We start from the raw sequence: 19,152 nt of genomic DNA on the forward strand, positions 1-19,152 counted from the left end.
CTGGCCAACATGGAGAAACCCAGTCTCTACTAAAAATACAAAATTAGCCGGGTGTGGCAGCGCTTGCCTGTAAACCCAGCTACTCAGAAGGCTGAGGCAGGAGAATCGCTTGAACCCAGGAGGTGGAGGTTGCGGTGAGCCGAGATCACGCCACTGCACTCCAACCTAGGTGACAAGAGCAAAACTGTCTCAAAAAAAAAAAAAAAAAAAAAAAAAGGTCAGCCACCATCAAGCCTGTTCTTATGTATATTCTATCAATGGATAGAGCAGAACATTCATTCTAGCCCCAGCTCTGCCTGAAAGCCAGGCAATCTTAGACAAATCCACAAACTCCCTGAGCTGCCACATCTTCTTCAGTAGAATCAGGTACCTATTTGGTGCTTTACCTTTTCACAGTGCTCTGAGGGTGAAATGAGATGATGTCTGTGAAAGGATTCTGAGGCCGGGCACAGTGGCTCATGCCTGTAACCCCAGCACTTTGGGAGGCCGAGGCGGGCAGATCACCTGAGGTCGGGAGTTTGAGACCAGCCTAACCAACATGGAGAAACCCCGTCTCTACTAAAAATACAAAATTAGCCGGGCATGGTGGCACATGCCTGTAATCCCAGCTACTCGGGAGGCTGAGGCAGGACAATCGCTTGAACCTGGGAGGTGGAGGTTGCAGTGAGCTGAGATTGTGCCATTACACTCCAGCCTGGGCAACAAGAGCAAAACTTCATTTCAAAAAAAAAAAAAAAAGAAAAAGAAAAAAAAAAAGAAAGCATTCTGTAAGGTATTATTACACATCCAAGAAGATGAAGCCAGTCTATTGGTATATCACTGGATACACATTTAGTGTTGGTTGGAATTTCCAGACAAGTTACAATGTCTTTATGGCCACCCTGAAGATTTTTGCCTCCTAATTTTACTTTTTGACTTCTGTTCCACAGAAATCCATCACCCCTAGTCCAGATAGCTGGGCTGCTGGTAGCCTGCCAACACAGTGTGTGTGGACAAAATGCCACATATTCCTGATGCCATATTCTCAAGCTTGCAGACTAGGAGGATAAGTCTAGGAGGATAAGAATAGAGGATAAGTCCTCATCCCTATTCTTCTTCCACCTGCCCATCACACTTTCCCAAGCATTCAGTTCAAATGCTCCACATTTGTGTGTCCTGCAGAAGTAAAAAATTCACGCTCACAAAGCAGCAACTAGAAGGAATTTCATGGAAAAGATTTAAAAAGATTTCTTAAGCAACAAGCATCCTTGATGTGCATAAGTAGCTGTTTGACAATTATTAGCTTTTTTGGGGTGGGGGGTGTTATACTCTAGCTCTGTAACTCAGGCTAGAGTGTAGTGGTAAGATCATGGCCTACTGCAGCCTTGATCTCCTGGGGTCAAGGGATCCTCCAAACTCAGCCCCCCAAGTAGCTGGGACTAAAGGCATGCACCATCATGCCCAGCTGATTTTTAAATTTTTGTAGAGATAGGGTCTCACTGTGTTGCCCAGATTGATCTTGAACTCCTTGCCTCAAGCAATCCTCCCACCTCAGCCTCCCAAAGTGCTGTGATCACAGGCATGAACCACCACACCTGGCCAATTATTATCTTTAAATGTATTCTTATTTATTTATTTATTTAGAGATAGAGTCTTGCTTTGTTGCCCAGGCTGGAATGCAGTGGCATGATCTCAGCTCACTGTAAACTCTGCCCCCCAGGTTCAAGCAATTCTCATGCCTCAGCCTCCTGAGTAGCTGGGACTACAGGCTTGAGCCACCACGGCCAGCTAATTTTTTGTATTCTTAACAGAGACAAGGTTTCATTATTTGGCCAGGCTGGTCTTGAACTCCTGCCCTCAAGTGATCCAGCCACCTAGGCCTCCCAAAGTGCTGAGATTACAGGCATGAGCCACCACACCCAGCCTTTTTAAATACATTCTTTCAAAACAAAATATTAAGGCCCTCAATTAATTTAATATTAGGAAGATAAAACACTCCAAAATCACCATAGAACTCATCATTAATAACTGATTTGCATGTAATTCTTAAGAACATGTACATAAGGAAACCCTGTTTCCTTCTAAAATGAGGAAAAGCTAATTCTCCTAGTAACCAATTCGCGCTTATTTAGTTGGATAGGAAAGAGTTTCAAGGGTTTGAATAGGGTAGGAGGACGAAGCCTCGAAGGCAGGGGTGGGAGAGAGTTCATCAGTCTTCTCAAGTGTCTTCTCTCTCAACAGCAAGTTTCTGCTCTTCCCTAATACCAACAACAGCCACAGACCATGCTCTGTAGGAACTGGACCAAATTCAAATATTCATTTGGGACAGGGTCAGAGAGAATTCTGAGTGAAGGGATTCAAGATGACACAGCCAATCCAGAAGTTAGGCTGAATGCACTCAACTCCCCTTCCAGGCCTCGGTTTGACAGTAGAACACACAACAATTTACTAACAAAATGCTGCAGTCTGGCTTTGAGGAAACATATACAAGTCCAGCAATCTATCTTTCTAGGTCACCCTAACTCTCCTGCCCTCTCTCAAGTACACCCACACAAAGATTCCCCACTAAAAGCCCTTCATTTTCAAGACCTGTCATAATTCCAGCTAGGAAGGCCAACTATCCAGTTTGCTAGCTCCTCATAAACTTGCCACTCTGCATATCCTAGTTACTACCACTGTAACTGGGTATGCAAGGTAAGTTACATATTTAAAATACAGGCTGTTTTTCATAGAACAAAGGAAAAAGACATCAATTTTATATATATTTATATATTTATAAATATATAAATATATATAAATATATATATAAATATATATATAAATATATAAATATATATATAAATATAAATATATAAATATATATAAATATATATAAATATATATATAAATATATATAAATATATATATATATAAAAATATATATAAATATATATATATAAATATATATAAATATATATATATGCAGTACCTACCAATAACAGGCTCCTAACTGTATACTGAATTGAATACTGTGTTAAACAGTGAAAAATATTAGTTTACAAAAGGTTATACATCTCCACCCTGCAGGAAAATCTAGACTTCAAGACATGAGCACAGAAATTTAAAAATTCTGACATCTACAAATAAGTTGGACACAGACCTAAGCCCCTATGAAGACAAATATTTTACCTTCAGCAATTGTAATCACTCTGCATTTTAAATGTCTTCAATTTGTCATTTTCAATCCCTGTTTTGCTTCTCACTATTTGATAATATGCAATTTCAGGTAGCTTTCTTAATCTCAGGTATAATGAAAAGTAGTTTTTTTTTAATAAAGAAGTTTTAAAATTCAAAGATTATAAAAGAATGATGCATTCTATTAATATGATATAAATAACTTTTAATTGCCTTGTATTTCAATTCAGGATAACTAATGATATATGCCATAACCAAAGGCTTAAACCACAATAGAATCTAAATCTGCTAAGAACTAAATCTATTAGCCCTATATGAATTTAACACTTAGTCCAAGTCTCAAGTTTCCCATTTGCAAATAGCATTGTCTTTGCCTTGATTTATCCCAAGGTACTAGAATTAAAAATACCACAAACTGACTCATCCTATAAAAAGGGAAAAACAGGTTTTTCTTTCAAAAGAAGTAAAGGAAAATATGTCTAAGTAAAAACGTACTAAAGAGCAAAACCACATAATCATTGTGTAGTTTTGATCAGTGATTTTCAGGGGCAGTGGGGTAGGTAGAGGTACAAAGGGGACTTTTGGGGTAATGGAACTGTTCTGTGTCATGTGTGCGGTGCTGGTTACATGACTGTGCATCTGTCAGAATTCATAGAGGTACATTTACAGAGGCTAAATTTTACTGTATATAAATTATACTGCTGTAGCCTAATTTTTTAAAAGTGCTATTGCATATAAAACAATGTGCTAGACACTGAATTATGAAATCTAATGTTCAAGCATACAATTCTCAAGGTTTCTAGATGTATTATCAAAAACTTATCAAACACTTTGAGTTCAGCCTTCAGTATTTTATATTTTATCCATATTTATATTCTATAAAATGACTCAAAGCATCACCTAAAATTATCACATGAATTTTGAATCATTATGTGTTCAATGTACACTTATAGAAAATCTCCTTGTCTTATTCTTAAAAGTGAATATATCAATATCTATTAAATGTTAATTATATGGTTATGAGTTGAATTTACTACTAAATTCTACCTTTTCTGAATTATAAATACATTAAGAAATGTAAACTGTGATTAGATTTATTCACATCCCTCAGAACACTACGAAATGTGTCCTAAACATGTTAATTGATTTCAGAAACTTCTATGTCTTGAGCAAGACTTAAGTGTTAACAAGCATCTGATGGCTTTTAAAATGAGAATGTTTCAGAAATTCATCTAAAAAAATGCTTGAACGTAAAATGCAATCCTACGGTGTATACTCTAATGCCTGTTGATGAACAGATCCTTATAGTTTCCTTCTTCTAGAACTCATATCAAAATACATTTTCTTCAGAAAAAATAGGAGTCAAAGATGTTAATCATGTTCTTTTCATAGTCACGTTACATTTCTTTTACAACACTCTCAGAAAAGCCTTTCCTTTCACATGTTCACTTTTTAAATTACAAACATGTTTCCCCTCACTAGACACCGAGTTACGAAACTTAGAGCAAAAGTAAAACTTTCTAATGGAATGTCCATGTAAATACTAGAAATATAACAAAATAAGGCAAAGTCTTTCCTCCAAAATGTTGCCTACCACACCAAAACACAATCCTATTTTTTAAACAGCGAGTAAAATTAAATCAACCTTATCTTCCTAAATAGAAGTCCACTCAAAGTTTTTTCACAAAAATGACATTCACTTGACTTAATATTGTCCTTCCAATAAGAATAACACGCAGGGTGTTAGAGGGCTGTTGTTGGACTCCTCTTCAGCAAATAAAGGAGACCAGTTAGAGCTTAGCTTGGTCTGCCCAGGAAAGGAGGAACGCAGCTTGCTGACATGGCTAAGGAATGCCAATTAATATATTTTAAAACCCCTATCATCTTGCCTGAGACGTGTACATCTTCCCAGGCCCTCAAACTTCAATCAGAAAGTGTATTCAACTCCATTGTCATTTCACCCATAGTGGGGAAGTCCATCGAGGAAAACCATAGGGAAATAAAATGTTTTTCAGTTATTCATATTAGCACAATCAACCCAGAGCTCACGGCACAAACTAAATAAGTTAACTTGCCAGTGTCTTGAATGAAGACATTTAATCAAAGCATGCATTTTCCATCTTTCCAGTAGCTTTCAGGACAGTTGGTTTTGGTGATCGTTTTTTGGTCTTTTATTGTTCTCAACACGACTGGTTTCTCACCGCAGGATTTCAAACAAAATGAGACAATTAAACGACACCTCGAGCGAAGAGGCGCTTACCTTGCAGATAAACACACCGGCCTTGCCTTCTCTAAAATGCGGACACGTGCTTTTCCCGCATTAGGGGGGGTCTCCCGGCGCGCGCCCCGCCGCCACCTGTTGAGGAAAGCGAGCGCACCTCCTGCAGCTCAGGCTCCGGGCGCTAGCCCTGCCCAGCAGCCCCAGAGCCCGTCGCAGCTCGGGTGGTCCCTCCCCGGCCCAGCGCTCGCCGCCCGCTCTCCGCCCTGCAAGTTTGAAGAGGCAGTTACTTCTCGCAGCCTCCGCGCTTGCAACTGCCTCCTCGCGGGGGAGTGGGTGTCCAAAAAGCCAGCAGCTGGAGAAACTGAAAAGATCACAAGCGACTTAACGATAAGCCCCTTCTTCCTTTTAAAGACCGAGAGGAGGGTAGAGGGGAGTAGTGCCTGAGCCCACGTGACCGAGCCAGGGAGCCCGACGGTCTCAGGAGCGCCCGACGCCGCGCGTGACCCCTAAGTGGGAGCACCCTCGAGCCGACTCCTGGTCCACCCACAAGGATAGTGGCGCACAGATGGCGCTCCCCGCAGCCCCAGTCTCAGATTTAAGAGGTCTGGAGTAGGGCCTGAGAATATGCATTTCCAACCAGGTCCTGGGGGATGCCGACACTGATACAGCCAGTCTGGGGACCACACTTCGAGGATCACGTCCCCAGCCCCTGACTCACCTAAGTGTCATTCAGTACAGATGTCTGATTCTAAGGAGCCAGTGGTGAAACCAGAGAGGCTTTGGGTTTGTCAAATCCCCAGCAGCAAACGTAACCTCGGGCCCTGGAGTAGCAAAGCCGTGGACTAGAGGTGGAGGGCGTGGGTTCTCAGCTCTCAAGAGGTCGCTGGGAAGGCCTTTCGCGTTAGATCAAAGATCCCAGGTACTTCCTCGAACTCACTTGAAGTGGCACCGGGGAGACCTGTGCCTCCGGCCGCGGCGCCCTTCTCCGCTGGAGGCACCTGCCCACCCCTCTTCTCGGGCGAAGGCCCCTCGCGCCCCCTGGTGGCAGCCCCAGTTCCCCCAGCTTAATGGGGTGTTCCCCTCACCCACCCCAGCAGGAGCCCCAGGGTGCGAGACTAGGACCACAGTCTTAACTGGCTTTAAGGCAGCTGTTGCTGATGAAAATGAAAAGGAAAGTAGCATGTGACCCACAGGCCATTGTGAGACCCCCCAGTGTCACATCTGTGCCTAATTAATCATCAAACCATCTACTCAGGTGGCATAAGGGACATGGTTTTTGAGGGTTGTGATCCAGATCTGTAATAGAGGAAGACCAGGGGGGCATTTGCAGGGAAAGTTTTACAGTACCAGCCTCAGCTGTTTGGTGTTTAGCCAAAATAGACGCAAGTGTGCTCTGGGTTGATAAAGATGAGGTCCACAGGTAATGAAGACAGGCTCCAAAGATGGAGAAGCATCTGCTTCATCAGCTAAACAATAGCTGTGAAAAGTCTCCACTGCCCCACCCTAAGTCCAATTTTCATTAAAGCTGAGAGTCCTGGTTTCTCTCAGGTTGAAAGACAGAGTCTCCCTGTCCTTGAGGCAGAGAAGTTAGTTTGGACAGGAAGTGTGTGTTGCTGGCAAATAACTGCAGCAGACAACATGCCAATCTCAGCCTCCCTGTCTCCTGTCCTGGGGTCTCTCAAAGTACCCAGTCCCCATATGCTCCGCCTCCTTGCCACCTTATGGAGAAAATGTTAAATGATGGTTTAAAAAAATCAGCTTCATGGCCAGGCATGGTGGCTCACACCTATAATCTCAGCACTTTGGGAGGCCGAGGCAGGTGGATCATGAGGTCAGGAGTTTGAGACCAGCCTGACCAACATGGTGAAACCTCGTCTCTACTAAAAATACAAAAATTGGCTGGACGTGGTGGCACGTGCCTGTAATCCCAACTACTCAGGAGGCTGAGGCAGGAGAATCGCTTGAACCTGGGAGGCGGAGGTTGCAGTGAGCCAAGATCGCGCCACTGCATTCCAGCCTGGGCAACAGAGTGAGACTCCGTCTCAAAAAAAAAAAAAAAAAAAAAAAATCAGCTTCATTTGGTGGTATATACTTGTTAACAAGATATCTCTGGAAATGGAAACCGTCATGAAGGAATTTCAACCATAAGCCAACAGGCAGAAAAAGATAGGTGAGGGTGAAGAAAATGCATCTATCAATATTAACATCATACCTGACGCTGTGCTAAGCACCTGCACAGCATCTCATTTAATCCTCACACCAGCTCAGTGAGATATTGACTCCACTTTTCCGGTGAGGAAATTGAGGCTCACAGAACTTCTATCAGCTACCTGAAGCCACCTAGTGAGAAAGGAACCCAGTAACAACAGTGGCTTCATAGACAGCTACCGCTTATTGGACATTTATGCCCTGCTTTCTCTCAATAATTCTTATTTTATATGCAAGCCTATAAGGCAAATTCTATTACCCTCATTTTATACTTGAGAAAATGAATGTTCAGGAAGGTTAAACAACCTCCCTATGGTCACATGACCTATCAGTGGCTAAGAAGGACTTGAATCCAGGGGAGAGGCCAAGGACCCATTTACCTCCATACCATGCCTCCAATCAATCAGAATGAAGATGGCTTGACTCTCTGCTCTATGCAGAACACTGCAGACAAACTTCTGCCACCTGTGAGCCAAGCTTCTGCTCTGTGTTCACTGTGATGCTTCCTTCAGAAGGCATTCTACACACAGGAACAGCATGTTCTCTTTTCAGAGCAGCTCAAACACCCACAGAAACTGTTTATTATACAAGGAAACCTCACTGCAGGAAATAATAAGCAGAAAATGAATGGGAGTGAGTAAGTTTCCTTCTGACTCACCCTGTCCATCAAGAAAGACAATGGTACCCAGGGATGGAAACTTTGCCTGGTTTAATGCAGACTGGAGAGGGTGATTATTCCAATTCTACCTGAATTGTGACCACAATGATGAAGGGATTATTCTTGAGGCAGTTCATACCAATGGCTAGATCAAAAAGCCCCCTGAAGCCTGGTATTGAGAACGATGCCTGCTATATAAGTGAGCAGGGTCCCAGCCTCATTTCCACCTCACCCCTGACCTGCCTAAGGAAGCATCCACATATGACATTGAAAGGACTGCCTGTCTCCAAAATATCCTACAATGGGGATTGAAATTGTCACCATTAAGTCATCTTTTGGGGATAAACCATTGAATTGTTAAAATTAAGTCATGTTATATATGATGGGTAATATTAACTTACTAGCATTTATGATTAACAAGATGAGCTTGCAGCATGAGCTAGATGTCACCTGGGAAAGCAAAGGAAGTCAATGTAGTACAGGTATGGTTTGCCATGAAGAGGAAGGAAAGCCTCTCCATAAAAGGTGCACCTTCCTCATCTTCTCACCCCACCCCTTCTCTGTCTAGCAAATTCTTACACATCCCAAAGCCAAGAGCCTAAATAAGGTGAAGAGCACATTAGCCCAGTGGAACGTGCACATTGGCTCCCCCACAGCCCTCATCTTACCTGTCAACACAACCTGCGCTGCGATTGGACAGTGCAAGTCTTACATCTCTAGCATTCTCCATGGTCCATAACACCCACCTAGCACAATCCAGGCATTCAACAAATGTTTGCTGAAGCCTTTGACTTGGAAAGATCAGAGGGAGAATTTTCCGTAGGAAAGAAACTACAAAGAGGCAAAACAAAACCCTGTCAAAGGCAAGAAAGCAAAAGCTAATAGGAAAAGTGGAGGGAAAGGAGGAATGCTACAGATGTCTAGAAGGGTGTCATGCCAAACGGTGCCTTTGGATTGTTGCTTTATTCTCTGAGCTTGAGGCCAAGTAGGAGGATTTGGGTTCTGGGATAGTTATCTGCTCCAGAGTGTTATAGGAACAAGCTTATTTATATTATGTGGGTATAAATTGGTCTGTTTTAAGAGAATCTGAGAGATAAAACCCTACACTTATGGAATTAATAAAGGAAAGGGGAAAGATTAATTGAATGTGCAATAACACCTTTTTTTTGGTGGTGATGAATGAAAAAGATAGGATTACTAATTAATATGTCAGAGATCATCTCAACTGAACATAAAGTTCACAAAATGTGATTTGACATTTGAAACTTGAATTTGGATAGAGCTCTTTAGGATCACATCTTTTGTAGAAATAAAAACAAACCTAATATTTATTGAGCATTTTTCTAGCCTGGACACCACAGTAGGCAGGCTTGCATAGGTTGAGTCACTTTTATTTCATTTAATCCTTGAAAATTCCCTGGGACTGTCTATTTTGCAGATGGGAAAACCGAGGCTCAGAGAGCTAACATTTATTTTATAAAGTCACCCATGTGCATTTGGTGAAAGTTTCCACCCAACTTTACCTACCTACCTGCACATCCCATGTTTTCTCCACTGTCATGAGATGCTGTTCTTATTTGTTGCATAAATGGAGGCATGTCTGTCCTGTAGAGCCCAGATACTGTTGAATGAAATGTTGTCAATTTCTTGTCTAGGAATGACCACCTATGAGCATATTTATGTAATTTATTCTTTATTGATCTGCGTTGGACTGGGGCCCTCAGAGGGTAACAAGGACATAAGCAGCAAGGCAGACCTAACCTGATACCTGGGCACTAGGACCATGAGACAAGGTTACTCTGACCTGCAGTTTAAATGAACCACCTGAGCAAGCAGCACCTGCAGCCAACTCTTTCTAAATCACACTCATGTGTTTCAGTCTTGATCTTTGCTATTTGTAAACAAACAGGTAAAAAATAACTTTTTGTCCTGTCCACTGCCCCTCGAAGGTACTTAAATTCCACACAAATCTCTTGCATACCTTAAGTTTCTAATTTTCTATGCATTTGAAATCAAACATGAAGAATACACATTTTTGTCCTTACTTCCAACTATGCAGCAATTCTCTCGAGCTAGAAGAGAAACTAGCCCCTAGAGGTCATTGGCATGAATGTGAACACCCAGTTAAGAAAAAAAAAAAAAAAGTTATAGGACTGTTAGAAATAGTGGCAAATTGTAATATGCAATTTCACAAATGACTCAAATGCAATTCTGAAAATTCAGCTTCCTTACATTTTCTGGCTCAGAAGATGTTAATAACAAGTCAGCCAGTGTAATATTCCCTGAAATGAGATAAAAAAAAAAAATAAGGTATAGACAGACATGGCTTGACACCATAGATAAGACTGTCTGATTTCATAGAGTTTAATATTTCAAAAAATATTTCAAAAATTTTGACTAAAGGTTTTTCTACATCTTCTTGTAAATGTATCTAACATTTTCAATTTCTTTGTTCATGTCATGGAAAGTTACTATAACTGCCTCATATAGTCCTTTAGACCCATAGCAACTAACTCTCCAGTGATGCTCATTACAGAAATAGCTTTTTTTTTTTTTTTTTTTTTTTGAGACAGAGTCTCACTCTGTCGCCCAGGCTAGAGTGCAGTGGCACAATCTCGGCTCACTGCAAGCTCCGCCTGCTGGGTTCACGCCATTCTTCCGCCTCAGCCCCCTAAGCAGCTGAGACTACAGGCGCCCGCCACCACACCCGGCTAATTTTTTTGTATTTTTTTTTAGTAGAGACGGGGTTTCACCGTGTTAGCCAGGATGGTCTCGATCTCCTGACCTCCTGATCCACCCGCCTCCGCCTCCCAAAGTGCTGGGATTACAGGCGTCAGCCACCGCGCCCAGCCCAGAAATGGCTCTTATAAAAATACAGACTTGATTTTTTGTGCACAGAGTGCTTCTTTCACATATGTCACCGTTTGATCTGATGAACCTAACCAGAGAAAGGAATTGTTTTCTTCTCTCTTATTCAGTCCTCTCCTTTGCTGGGAATTATAACCAGAAAATGAACTTCTCCAAGTAGTTCATGCAGCTACTTAAGGATCACCGATGCTGTTCCATGGGCCAGTATCTCTGCATTCTCCTCTCCCCTCACATTGTTTCTCTTCCTTTTACATCCTCACATATTATTTTTCTACTGTCCAGGCAGTTTAGCTAACTAGCTTCTTAATGGTTCTGCTCATAGTCAAGTCAAGTGCTTCCTCAGCCTGCTCCACATATTCTACCATGCCACCAGCCACAGCTTACTAGGAGGACTGCTGTCCTGGCATGACACTGGCTTCTAGTTAACAAAGAACTTGCATGGCCACATCATGCTGCATGTTCACACCAACCCTACAATGTTGATTTTATCACCAATTTGCTGACAAGGAAACTTGAGGGTGTTTTCCAGATTTGCACTCATAGGAACACAGGTCATCTGACTTCCATACAGATGCACACCTGCCTCCTTGCAAGAGATTCAGTTTCTGTGTTCCCAGCACTGAGGCTGTCAATGCCCGCCATACTGCACTGCTACTATCTCACAGGCCTTTCAACCGGACCCCATCCCTTCCTTCCCATCCTACCTCTACCCTCCCTCATCTCAGTCTAAAATACCACTCAAGGGAGAAAATTCTTAACAACTTCTTTAGTTATTTTCACCTTAAAATCTTTCTGACAGGCTGGGTGTGGTGGCTCATGCCTGCAATCCCAGCACGTTGGGAGGCCAAGATGAGAGGATCGCTCGAGCCCAGGAGTTCAAGACCAGCCTGGACAACATGGCGAAAACCCATCTCTACAAAAAATACAAAAATTAACCAGGTGTGGTGGCACCTGTAGTCCCAGTTACTAGGGAGGCTGAGGCTGGAGGATCACTTGAGCCTGGGAGGTTGAGGCTTCAGTGAGCTGAGATCACACCACTGCACTTCAGCCTGGGTGATAGATACCTCATCTTTAAAAAAAAATTTTTTTTTCTGACACGCAGCATTACATTTATTCTTTCATAAAACACTCTTCTTTGAGACTGCATCTTGCCCTCATGCATTTATCTCTTTGTGACAATGCTCCCTTAATACTTGCAATACCTTAAGTGTCTACCTGAGACACAAGGAAATATGAGGGTGTTTGCCCACAGATGATGATGAGGAGGAGGCCATTCATTCAGCAGTTGCTTGTAAATCCTTTGCCTGCACTATTTAATTTTATCCTTAAAACAATCCAATGAGGTGGGTACTACTTATGTTTCCATTTTACAGATAAGAAGATTAAGACTCAGAGAGTTTAAGGAACTTGCCCAACAGCTAGTAAGTAGCAGAGGGTTCAAACCAGATCTGTTTCACACCAAAGCCCATTCTCTCTGAACTGCTGGTCTCCCTAAGACTTTATACACTAGCTGAAGGGAGAAGACAAATGCATAAGACGACCTACAATGCCTGTTGCAAATGATAAGTGACAAATTAATGGTGGCAATCAGGAATTTTGTGGACTTTCAGAAGGTAAGAAGTCACGTTCCCACATGTTTGGGTTCTTCTGAAAGAGTTACAGTAACTCCCAGAGCTCCTTACCAGGGCTAACTGGAGGGCGCTGATCTCCTCTGCGGGCTCGTCTGAATTACACAGGTGCATGGGCCCAGCCTTGAATCCTTCCCTTGGAGTCCCTCATTCTTCCACTTTAGCACTGTGGAAGCTTCATTCAGGGCACCTGTAGGCTACAAACTACCTCCATCTGCTCTGTTTTTCAACGCTAACCTTGTGGTTGGGAGAAGAGAGCCCAGGATTTCTACGGAGAGAACAGAGAACACAAGGAAACTAGCGCACATAGATCAGAATTGCCCAGTGCAGGGATGGAGCGCAGGCTTGGAGTTCCAAGGCTTGGGCCTAGGGTGGGTTTTCAGCACAAACACTTCCTAGTTGTGTGCCCTTCGACATTTTCCCAACTTCTTTGATTTTTCTCTGTAAAATGGGAATAGCACAAGAAGCTATTTCATAGAAATGACAAATTGCTGTAACGTGCCTGACACTTTGTAAATTCTCAATAAATAGTAGCTTGAAAACAACCCAGAGATCCTCAGATTGAAGGACTTCCCAGGTGTACAGAAGCCTTGGCCTAAGAGATGGCAAGGAGCAGGTTTTCCTCTTTGGGAAGTTTGGGCTCTGAGGGTAGAGGAGACAGTGAAGGGGTTAAATGCCTGCCTGGAGTGTGTTGTGGAACTCTGCACACATCTCTTCAAGCAGGCCCAATTGTGAAGTTAGAGAAAGACCCCTGACACCTGACCCAAGTATAAGAGTAATTTGCAGCAGTGTTTCTCCCATTTCACAGGGTCATAAGAGTCACCTGGGTCACTTTTTTATTTTTTATTTTTATTTATTTATTTTTTGAGACAGTCTCGCTCTGTCGCCCAGGCTGGAGTGCAGTGGCGCAGTCTCGGCTCACTGCAAGCTCTGTCTCCCGGGTTCATGCCATTCTCCTGCCTTGGCCTCCCAAATAGCTGGGACTACAGGCGCCTGCCACCATGCCCGGCTAATTTTTTTTATTTTTAGTAGAGACGGAATTTCACCGTGTTAGCCAGGATGGTCTCAATCTCTTGATCTCGTGATCCACCCGCCTCGGCCTCCCAAAGTGCTGGGATTACAGGCCTGAGGCACCGCGCCCGGCCTCACCTGGGTTGCTTATTTAAAATACAGATTCCCAGCCCCCTCCCCCAAAATGTTCTAACCCAGGTGCTCTAGGGCAGGTCCTGGGAATGTTCATTTTACACAAGCCACTGGGTGATTTCATGACCAAAGAAGTTTAGGAAACATTGCTTTAAGCATTCAAAGAACTTATGTGTCCTCTATGTAATAGAATCTACATAATGAGCAGATTTATCATCCCCACTTTACAGGAAAAGTAACTAAGACCTGACAAGCTTCAGCAGCATGCAAGAGCCTGCTCAGGCTGGCTCAAGAGAGCCTACTGTTGTTGTTGTTTTGTTTTTTTGAGATGGAGTTTCACTGTTGTCGCCCAGGCTGGAGTGCAGTGGCACAATCTCGGCTCACTGCAACCTCCGCCTCCTGGGTTCAAGCGATTCTCCTGCCTCAGCCTCCCGAGTAGCTGGGACCACAGGCACCTGCCACCACGCCCAGCTAATTTTTTGTATTTTTAGTAAAAATAGGGTTTCACTATGTTGGCCAGGCTGGTCTCCAACTCATGACCTCAGGTAATCCTCCTGCCATGGCCTCCCAAATTGCTGGGATTACGGGCATGAGCCGCCGCGCCCAGCCAAGAGAGCCTACTGTTAAATGTTCAAGGAATTTGCAATTCGGTGATTAAACCCCGAGTGGCTTGAATTTGGCCATGGTAGAATAACTACACTCCAGATTTCTCCTCGCCAGAAGAGAGCTCACAGGTGCTCAGGTCGGCTTCTTTTTTCAAACAACCCAGGGCACTGATAGAAGTGAACACTTCTTGGCTGTTCTCTTGTTTTGGGTGCATGGCTCAATTTGAATATTGTCTTTTTCTCTACTGAAATTCATAAACATTACATACAGATCAGCAATCTAGGGCTTTTTGTTTTTTAGAGAGCTGGTTTACTAGCACATCACTGAGTCAGGGTAAGTAGTTTGTCTGACTGTTAGCAAAAAAGCTGAAGTTCACCTGTGTTCTCGCTCCTTAATCCATGTGCATTCTCCTCCTGCTCCCTCTATCATCCCTCCAACCTCCAGTCCTGGATAGCGTTAAGGGCTCAAATTCTAACAAGGATCACCTGCTAGAGAGTTGGTTCAGAATTTCTAGTTAAAGACTTTAAGTGATCATTCTTTTCCACAACAGGTTGATGTCTCCCTCTAGTGGATAGGAAAGAGTAAGACAAGTTTTTAGATCATTGTATATGTGTAACATGTTGAAATATATAGAGAGCTAATTTCCAATAGCAGCACAAAAATTTCCTTTTTATTCATTTAATATTTCATTCACTCAGCATTTATAATTTGCTTACTATGTGCCAGATATTGAGGTATAAAGATAAAAAAATGAGAAAAGTCACTATATACTGAGAAAGACTGCCAAGATACATTGAGAAGAAAATCAGAGTGCAGAACATTATGAAAAATATACTATCATTTGTTTATAAAGGCAAAAGAAAGAATACATACATACATTCACATAGGATATATTTAGAGAGACACACAAAATACTGTTAATATTAGTTGGTTTTGGCCGGGCATGGTGGCTCACGCCTGTAATCCCAGCACCTTGGAAGGCTGAGGCCTGTGGATTGCTTGAGCCCAGTTCAAAAACAGGCTGAGCAACATGGCAAAACTCCATCTCTACAAAAAATACATTTAGCTGGGCACAGTGGTGCATGCCTGTAGTCCTAGCTACTCGGAAGGCTGAGGTGGGAGGATCACCTGAGCCCGGCAGGTTCGAGGCTGCAGTGAGCTATGACTGCCACTGCCCTGCAGCCTGGGCGACAGAGCAAGACTCTTTTCATACAAGACTAGTGCATATGCCACAGCAATTTGATTGGTTACAGATTGCTAAATTCCAAGGAAGAATACTTTATTACTCTATAAGGAGGGGTAATGATGTGTGGGGGTCTTTGGTGGTGTTTGTTCTTAATTATCTAAAGGAAAAACAAGGCAAAAGTTGCAGCTGCATGCCATGTGACTCAGGTACTGCACAGCCACACACCTCTCAAGGCTCAGAATAAACTTCCAACAGCTTTAAGTTTGAATTATTTAATTTCACATACTTATTCAAAAGTAAATTAAAACCTGGGCATAGTAGCTGATGCCTGTAACCTCCAACGCTTTGAGAGGCTGAAGCAGGAGGATCACTTGAAGTCAGGAGTTTGAAATCAGCCTGGGCAACATAGTGAGACCATGTCTCTGCAAAAAAAAAAAAATCTTTTAAAAATTAGCTGGGTGTGGTGACTCATGCCTCTAGTCCTAGCTACTTGGGAGGCTGAGGTGGGAGGATGGCTTGAGCCCAGGAGTTTGAGGCTGCAGTGAGCTGTGATTGTTCCACTGCACTCTAGCCTGGGCAACAGAGCGAGACATTCTGTCAAACAAACAAACAATAAATAAATAAATAAAGTATTAAAATTTAAAAAGTTAAAACTGGTTTTAAATGTATTCAAAGAGCTAAAATATTAAAATATTTAGCAAACTATTTAGCTAAAATATTAAAAGCAAACTGCTTATAAAAATTAATAGGCGGCCAGGCGTGGTGGCTCACGCCTGTAATCCCAGCTCTTTGGGAGGCTGAGGTGGCTGGATCACAAGGTCAGGAAATCGAGACCAACCTGGCTAACACGGTGAAACCCCGTCTCTACTAAAAATACAAAAAAATTAGCCGGGCATGGTGGCGGGCGCCTGTAGTCCCAGCTACTCTGGAGGCTGAGGCAGGAGAATGGCGTGAACCCAGGAGGCAGAGCTTGCACTGAGCCAAGATCGTGCCACTGCACTCCAGCCTGGGCAACAGAGCGAGACTCCGTCTCAAAAAAAAAAAAAAAATCAATTAATAGGCAACATTTTAAAATATCAAGATTTTAACTCAAAAATATTTAAAGCTAATTTTAAAAATTATTATACTAGGCCGGGTGCAGTGGCTCATGCCTGTAATCCCAGCACTTTGGGAGGCTGAGGCGGGCAGATCACGAGGTCAGGAGATCGAGACCATCCTGGCTAACACAGTGAAACCCCATCTCTACTAAAAATACAAAAAAATTAGCTGGGCGTGGTGGCGGGCACCTGTAGTCTCAGCTACTCGGGAGGCTGAGGCAGGAGAATGGTGTGAACCAGGGCGGCGGAGCTTGCAGTGAGCCGAGATCGCACCACTGCACTCCAGCCTGGGCAACACAGCGAGACTCCATCTCAATAAATAAATAAATAAATAAATAAAATATATATAGTATATAAAATACTTTATACAAATTAGTCATAATTCTACCATTTAATGTCCATCTGGTTGATGCAGTAAAGAAGCATAGTATGTCTAGAACTACCTATGTACAGATTTAAGTCAATGTTAGGTATTTAACACTACCAAATGTTCCTCAGCTTCTGTGCATAGCAATTGTAGTACTGTGCTAACTCCTGAATAACTCTGAAGCAAGAAAATGGGACTACAGAAAAATGGGCCAGGCACGGTGGCTCACGCCTGTAATCCCAGCACTTTGGGAGGCCGAGGCAGGCGGATCACAAGGTCAAGAGATTGAGATCATCCTGACCAACATGGTGAAACCCCGTCCCTAGTAAAAATACAAAAATTAGCTGGGCATGGTGGCGCATGCCTGTATTACCAGCTACTCGGGAGGCTGAGGTACGAGAATCACTTGAACCCGGGAGGCAGAAGTGAGCTGAGATCCGCCATTGCACTCCAGCCTGGGTGACAAGAGCGAAACTCCATCTCAAAAAAAAAGAAAAAAAAAAAAAGAAAGTAAAAAGAAAAAATACTACATTGTGCAAGAAACACCTGCATTTTGGCTCTTAAGAAGAATTAAACAAGTTAATTTGTCTTTTTTCTCGTCTAAATGCTTCTGCTACTCCACTCCGTCCTGTCCTTAAAAGTAATGTTTATCTCTGACATCAGCAGCAACACAAACCTTCATGGCATTTGGACATAGTTGGATTTTGTTTCAAGGACTTGGAAACCAGAAAAAGACAAAGGGCCCCTATACCTAGTTTGCTGAGTTTTTATTAGGAACGGATGTTAGATTTGTCAAACACTTTTGGTGGATCTGTTGGGGTAATCATATGGTTTAATTTTATGTTAATGTAGTGAATTATATTGATTGGGCTTTGAAATGAAGACTTATATGCCTGAAATAAACTCCGGTTGGTCTTAATGCATTGTCCTTTTTACATATTGTTAGGTTGGATTTGCTAAAATTTCCCTGAGAATTTTTGCACCTGTGTTCCTGAAGACTACTGATCTGTAGTTTTCTAAGAATGTCTTTGTCAGGTTTTGGTATCAGGGTAATGCTGTTATCCTAGGATGAATTGGGAAGTATTCCATTGGCTTCCATTTTTTGAAAGAGGTGGTAGAGAACTGCTGTTATTTCTCCTTAAACATTTGGTATAATTCACCACTGAAGCCATCTGGGCTTGGAGTTTTCCTTGTAGGAAGGTTTTAAACTACAAATTCAATTTTTAAAAACAGATGTAGGACTACTCAGGTCAGCTCTTCTTGTACAATTTTTGGTAATTTGGTTTTTTTCAAGGGGTTTGTCCATTTTATATATGTTGAATTTTTTGTTAAAAAGTTTTTCATAATATTCTCTAATTATTATTTTAATAGCTGTTGAATCTGTAGGTTATCTCTTTCATTCCTGATATTTGCAATTTGTGTTTCCTTTCACTTTTTTTCTGTTCAGTCTGGCTAGAGGTTTATTAATTTAATTTTATTTATTTATTTATTTTTTTAAGACAGAGTCTTGCTCTGTCACCCAGGCTGGAGTGCAGTGGCACGATCTCGGCTCACTGCAACCTCTGCCTCCTGGGTTCAAGTGATCCTCCTGCCTCAGCCTCCTGAGTACCTGGGATTACAGGCATGTGCCACCATGCCCAGCTAATTTTTTTTGTATTTTTAGTAGAGATGGGGTTTCACTATGTTGGCCAGGCTGGTCTCAAACTCCTGACCTCGTGATCCGCCCACCTCAACCTTCCAAAGTGCTGGAATTACAGGCATGAGCCACCGCACCGGCCTTTTAACCTGTTTTTTGTTTTGTTTTGTTTATTTTTGAGACAGAGTCTCATTCTGTCGCCCAGGCTGGAGTGCAGTGGCACGATCTCAGCTCACTGCAATCTCCGCCTCCTGGGTTCACGCCATTCTCCTGCCTCAGCCTCCTGAGTAGGTGGGACTACAGGCGCCCACCACCACGCCCGGCTAAGTTTTTTGTATTTTTGGTAGAGACTGGGTTACGCTGTGTTAGCCAGGTTGGTCT

General features: G+C 42.6%; 1 protein-coding gene across 11 annotated transcripts in view; it reads right to left on the reverse strand.

Annotated features, from left to right (window-relative positions):
* Positions 1-19,152, reverse strand: part of ESR2 (estrogen receptor 2) — a 111,473-nt gene that overhangs the window by 61,470 nt on the left and 30,851 nt on the right. Inside the window, exon 1 of one of the 11 annotated variants that reach the window (XM_057299723.1) lies at positions 5,414-5,791. The exons of 8 other annotated variants lie outside the window; for them this stretch is intronic. The gene's annotated coding sequence lies outside the window, so the exon portion shown is untranslated. Of the gene's footprint in view, positions 1-5,413; positions 5,792-19,152 lie in introns of those variants that run through there. 2 more of the 11 variants (XM_057299721.2, XM_057299724.1) reach the window with 2 other exon arrangements.

The sequence above is a fragment of the Pan paniscus genome, chromosome 15, assembly GCF_029289425.2.
Source record: "Pan paniscus chromosome 15, NHGRI_mPanPan1-v2.0_pri, whole genome shotgun sequence".
In the NCBI taxonomy this organism is placed as follows: Eukaryota; Metazoa; Chordata; class Mammalia; order Primates; family Hominidae; genus Pan; species Pan paniscus.